Source organism: Frankliniella occidentalis, unplaced genomic scaffold (assembly GCF_000697945.3).
Source record: "Frankliniella occidentalis isolate FOCC.00 unplaced genomic scaffold, Focc_3.1 Scaffold88, whole genome shotgun sequence".
NCBI classification, from domain to species: Eukaryota; Metazoa; Arthropoda; class Insecta; order Thysanoptera; family Thripidae; genus Frankliniella; species Frankliniella occidentalis.
In genome coordinates, this window is record NW_026267217.1 from 538290 (window position 1) to 544384 (window position 6095).

Genomic DNA, 6095 nt, shown 5'->3' on the forward strand with positions numbered 1-6095 from the left:
ATGTGACCACCCCCTCCCCTCCACCCCCACACCCCTCCGTTTTTTTTGTTGTTTTTTTTTGGTTTGTTGAACTGCCTCCATTTATTTGCAGCAGCAGAGGGGAGAGTTCTGCGAGGCACGCAACTCTTTTGCGATGACGGAAATAAAACAAAGTGCCTCGAAAAACAGTAGCAGGCGAGCGTTGGGGGCGCGGAAGCAGGCTCGCGGGGAATGCGCGGGGCTACACAGGGAAGGACGAACGAACACATTTGCGTGCAGCTGCACGCGACGCCACGGCATTGCAGTGGTGGTCGTGGTAAAAAGGCAGGCCCTATGGTCTCAGCCCCGCAAGTGTGAATGTAAATATCACCTCAGATTCGCAACATGATACGTTTATAAATTGTTATTGATTGTGCGTGAAATGAAAATACAGCACAAAGATTTGCCCACATCGACGAAGATAATTTTTTTGGCGAATTTACCGTGTTGTCCGACGTTTTGTCGCGTTGTGCCCTGTGCTTGGTCAGTTTTCAAACGATAAGTGTTTCATTGACAGGGCTGTTGCCCGGCTGTTGACGCGCCCGCTGGTGTACTACATACATACCGCATGCATGACACACATTGTCGAGATAAACAGACAGTTGGATGGACTTTATCGGAGCGCGTTGAGGTCGTTCGTGTATTCATTCACTCGTACTGGACACTGCCACGAACTTTTATCGGAGGAGGCAATAAATTAATTCGTTGGTTTACTGCTGCGGCACACTGCTTTCCTCGTTTTGGAGCCGCCCGCGTGGTTCCCACACGCAGCGATAATTAGAAAGAGAAATAATTTGAATGGACTTTTAGACGTTCATGCAAGCTGGTACCAAGAGGGCACGGCTCGAGAAGAGCGAGGGGACAAGTGGCACCACCCTTTGGTCTCGGTGCCACCCTGGGTCCGCTCCGGTCGGGTAAAAGGCTGGCGGTGTGTCTGTCTGGAGGCATAGATTACTTTAGTATTTCTGCTAATAGAAATGTCAGAGGTGGAGCCCGCGCGCTTTAGGGGTGGGGTGCGCGGGGCGCGGGGTCATGACCTTTGCCGGGCTCCAGAGGTCGCGGCGGCGCGCCCGCGGGCCCCGGGCCCCGGGCCCCGGGCCCCCGTGCAGCGTGGTGCAGGGACAGACATTGATCTATGGGGACCTGGGAGCCGCGGGGTTGCGGGGGCACCACGAGACTCGTCATGCATATGTTCGTCATATATACCCCCAAAAGATGGCCCCGTCGGAGCGACTCAAGTCCCTTGCACCTGTACTCCTGCCGCCGCCGCCTTGACTTCACTCACAACGCCTAGTTGTGGAACCTGGCGGCGGCGACCTAGTGGAGGTCGACAAAGGGATCCACCGGTCCTTCGCCGGGGACTACCCGTCGTCAACGCCAAACAACGCCCGGGAGTCACCACCAAGCCGTCCACCACGACCACCACCACGACCACCACCACGACCACCACCACGACCACCACCACGACCACCACCACGACCAACACCAAGACCACCACCACGACCACCCCGCTTCTCGTCGGCGGGACTGTGCGGCAGCGCCGTCGGGGAGCCCCTGCGAGATGCCGGGTAGGCAACGCCGCCCGGCGCGCGTGCTCTGGGGTTGCGTGGCTGCCTACCCGCAGGGGGCCCGCGGCCCGCCCGGGTAGAGGCTTTGGCACGGCCTCTCTGTCTCTATGTCTTTCTCTCTCTGTGTCTCTCCCCCTCTCCCTCTCTCTCTCTCTCTCTCTCTCTCTCTCTCTCTCTCTCTCTCTCTCTCTCTCTCTCTCTTTCTCTCCCTCTCTCTCCCCCTGTCCTCCCCTTCTCTCTGTTTTTCTCGCTCTCTCCGCAGCACTCCACTCGCACTCGCAGGGACGGGTTGCGCAAGACGGCGGCGGCGCCGCGACGTCGTTTGGCGTCGTGACGCCTGCCTCGGCCTGCACCGCGTCGTAGTGGAAAAATCCACGGGGCGGTTAACGTAGTTCGCGTACCGTAGGAGGGGGAAGGTTGGGGGGGGGGGCGCCGAGTTGGCACGGGAGAAGGGGAGGAGGACGGACGGAGGGGTACGCGGTGCAAAGAGGAACGTGGGGAGTAAAGGGGATGAAGAGCGAGAGGTAGAAACACATAAGAAAGAGCGAGGGGGGAGACGATGGAGTGAGAGAGAGTGCTGGCGGTGCTGCCCCGTGACTCATGTTGTGTTTTCGTACAGAGGCACGCACGCGGCGCAGGGTCAGATATTAGGAGAGTGCATGAGACGGCGACACGGCGCTAGACGAGAAAATGAAAGCAGTAAATGCGAACTCACTAGGAAAAATAAATTTGTTGGGATTTTCCTAGAAGACTTTGTTTTCTAGCTTTTTAGTCGTGTAAAGTTAATCGTATGGCAAACAAGTGCCCGAGCAGCAGAGCAGTCGTTGACCAAATTTCAAGAGGTCATATTTTTCTTGCTCTCTTTTCTCGCTATCATCGTGGGAAAATTCAAGGAGAGGCGAAAACTCGGAAAATAAATAAACCAGTGCGGCGCCAGGCAGGCGCCCCTCTCGTCCCGTCCGGTCGGAGCAGGCTGCAGCGGACTGACTGACGGAAAGATAAATTCTTTGGCGCGCTCTGGCGGGGGGCCGAACACCTCATAAGCAGAGCCGCGTGATTATAACCACGGCCTAGTTAAAACGGTGCGATCGAAAAACTTTCGATTTTAAACGAAGGCATTAAAGGGGGTGGTGGGAGAGGGAGTGGGAGCGTGGAGAGGCAGGGTAGGGGTAGGGGAGCAATAGGTGGATGAGTCGTGGAATGAGATCGCGAGAGAGATAATCCCTCTGAGAGCGCCAAAACGATAAAGGCGTATCTGGATTAAGTCGCGCGAATCAGGTGGATCAGCGAGCCGCGTCTAGATCTGTGTGTGTGTGTGTGTGTGTGTGTGTGTGTGTGTGTGTGTGTGTGTGTGCATAGCCCCGCCTCGACCTGGCGCGTCGCGACTCTTCAAGCACGAGCATGTTTGCCATTTGGCGGGGCGAAAAGGGGGGGGGGGGTGTGATCCCCGAGACTGACTATAGAGTATTATTATAGATAGAACTGTGCACCTCCAACGCACGCGTGCGTACGTATACTGGCGTTAACTGCGCACATGACTCACCACGAAAATATTTGCAGTCGAAGCTCACAGAGAATAAATATTCTTACATGTTCTGTGAGATATCGTACAGAAAAAAATCGTTTTTGGAACTAGGTGTAATATTATCAACGGCTTAGGCATAAGCGGCTTCGCTACGGCAGCAAAAGTCCTTTCTGCAGCTTGTTTTCGTTTTTTCTGCACCAGATGTGTTCGCGCACTCGCGGGATGTATGAATTGCTCAGTTTGTTGATTTGCGGGCACAGTCCGGGACACATAGTGCGCCGGTGCACGCCGAAAAAAACCCTTCCGAATAGCATGATGTAGATCTGTATGAAGTTTTGCTTTCGCGTGTAAATGTTTTTGTCATATTGTTTGCCGACCACACCCGTGATGCATACCTTGTTGATTGCGAATGCCACTGGGAGGGCCGGCGGGCCAATGAGATCGATGGCTTTGGAGATAATTCGGAACTGGTGATGTCTGATAGGGCTAGAGCGGGTGGGGGAGGGGGGCGGTGGCGTACCGCCACCAGGCAGCGGGTCGAGGAGAGGGGGAAGGCCAACCTCACTCGGCTCGAGCGGGTTGCGGAGGGGGGGAGGGTGGCGGAGGTAGATGTTCCGCACATGTACTGTGCATGTGACTTCGTAATCCTTGTCTCGAGGAAAAAGGATGCGCAGAGTTGTGTGCTATTTAAAAGAGAGAAAGAGAGAGAGGGGGGAGGGGGAGACTCTTATCTCATTCATTGCTGTGTGTGTGTATGTGTGTTTTTTCTCTTTCGTCTCTCGACTTCACATGACCGGTACGTGTCTCACGACTCCTCCGCGTCTTGCTGGATCAATTTTTTATGCAATTTTAGTGTTTAGTAAAACTGCAAACCAAAGGACGTGCACGCATGTCAGTAGGGTAATATGACTAACCACTAACCGCCCAGTAGTTTTTTTGTTTGTTTTGTTTATTTGTACCCCACGGTTTGCGCCGCATAGCCTAATTACTATGTCCCGTCCCGTCCCGTCCCGTAAAGGCACCGTGGTCTCAGCCATGGTCCCGGCGAGTATATAGGTGAACGAGTCAGTAACTCTTGTTTTCCACCCTTCCGTCAGTTGCTCGTCAGAGTCAGAAGGCCAGTTGTCGAACTTAGGCGTAAGCCCTGATGACGTGACCCTGAGGATCCTGAGGATTCCTTCTCTTTTATCTCTTTTTCAATCCTTCAATTTATTTCTCTTTATTTGTATCAGCTCTGCTGACGCTTGATAAGAAAACATGCCTTGGCGCGACACAAGAAAGAAAACGCAGGTCAGGTAAGAACGGCCAGAAATCTGTATGCTTTCAGAACCCTCCATTTTTTGTCCGCAACACTTTCAGCTGCTTTAAGCAAGGCTTCCGTCGTTGCCCCCCCATTCTCCGGAGCGTGGAAAAGTTTCGCGGGAGATCTATATATTTATTTGAGTCGTTTGTTTGAATCGCGCCCGCGCGCGTTGGACGCGGTCGATGCTTGGGCCTGGGGCAGGTGTGTGTGAGGAGCGCAGGGGATTTTCCTTCGACCTGAATGAGCGTGCAGTACGGAGCTGCCAGATTAAATTGAGAGGAAAGGAAAAACACGATGGTTTCGTGTGGCCTCCATCATATCAACAACTATGCAGCTCGGCTTAGTCGTAACCCCGACGGGTTAGTCTCACGTGGCCACATAAAAATGAAAAGTAACGATAATGAGTGGAGAAAATTGTTGGTGAATTTCTTACTCACGCCTCCTGCACCCAGTGTAAAGGCTAATACTCACCAGTGTTGCGGGTTTGCATATACCCAAGGGGCTAGGGCGCCTTACGGGCAGATCGGGTAGGCAAGGCAAACCCGCAAAACTGGGGAGTATTGCCTTCACAGACGGTACAGTGTAGGAGGTCGTGTAGGTACAAAAAGAGCATGTGGAAGACTGTTTGGGTTGGTCAGTTTTCATTTACATCGCATAGTTCCGCGATCAATCTCTGTCAGTAGGGGGCTGCTCAAACCCAAAGGGTACACGTTGGGGAGGGGCGGGCTGGATGGATGGTGTGTGGGGGGGGGAGGGGGGTTGTAGAGGTAGTCTCTCCCTCTGTCCGAGCTGCTCGCCGAACGGCACGTCACCTGTCGCGCCGCGATGCGACGGCCGCCTCTGCCGGGGCCTACCGCCTCATGGGGCCCCCAGGCCCCCCAGGCCCCCCAGCCGACGCCGACGGTGTTGCCGAGTTGAACGGCCTCTCTTGTCTATCCCGGCGAGAAGGAGGGCCCATGACACGGCGGTGGCGGTCGGCCTCGCCGCCCGTCCCGTGTGTGCACAGTGCACCTTTGCCGAGGGCAATGGTTGGAGAGCTCCTCGATGTCGTGGGGCTGGGCAAACCACGTGACTTTTGGCGGAGTACAAACGTCAAGTGGAGTCGATACATGATATTTGTACCCCGGCGGGTACAGCCACTGTTGCACGCGGCCCGGGCCGCAGTCGTTTGTGAGTTGATTACATCACAACCCCCTCTCTGCACGGGATGGACTTTTGCCCGACGGTCAGTTTGGAGCAAGTGCCATATGTTTACGGAAGGGGTGTGATGTGTGATGTGCGTGAGCTAAGCACCCCTTCGGAGGAGGAGGGGGGTAGGACTTGAGGGTGAAGTGAGGTGGGGAGAGGTCCCCCAGGGGACGGAACCACAACCACATCATCTGCGCCACCAGTGCAGCGGATACATCCGGTGTGAAATTGGACACCTACCTTATCTCTGGCGCCCCTCTCCCCGTCTTTTGCCCTCTCCCTCTTCCACACTTGCTTGCATCGGGGGTTCGCTGGATGATATGATGATGTGTAGCGTCGGGGAAAGGGAGAAGGGGTCGTGCTGCAGGAGGAGAGGGGTGAGGGGAAGATATGTCGACAGAATGCTCTGCCCCGCATGACCTCAGCATAATACATGTACTCTATCTGCAGCACAGTTTTTCGGCGTGGTGCTGAACTTGGCCCGACCACTCGC

General features: G+C 55.0%; 1 protein-coding gene and 1 long non-coding RNA gene across 5 annotated transcripts in view; one reads left to right on the forward strand and one right to left on the reverse strand.

The window, feature by feature from the left end:
- Positions 1-6095, reverse strand: part of LOC113205897 (choline/ethanolamine kinase) — a 35997-nt gene that overhangs the window by 24778 nt on the left and 5124 nt on the right. The gene's annotated exons all lie outside the window — the stretch shown is intronic.
- The window catches only part of LOC127749757 (uncharacterized), a 15149-nt gene continuing 12884 nt past the window's right edge, over positions 3831-6095 (forward strand). The window contains exons 1-2 of the long non-coding RNA XR_008011338.1: positions 3831-3907; positions 4344-4406. This is a non-coding gene — a long non-coding RNA (uncharacterized LOC127749757). The remainder of the gene's footprint in view (positions 3908-4343; positions 4407-6095) is intronic.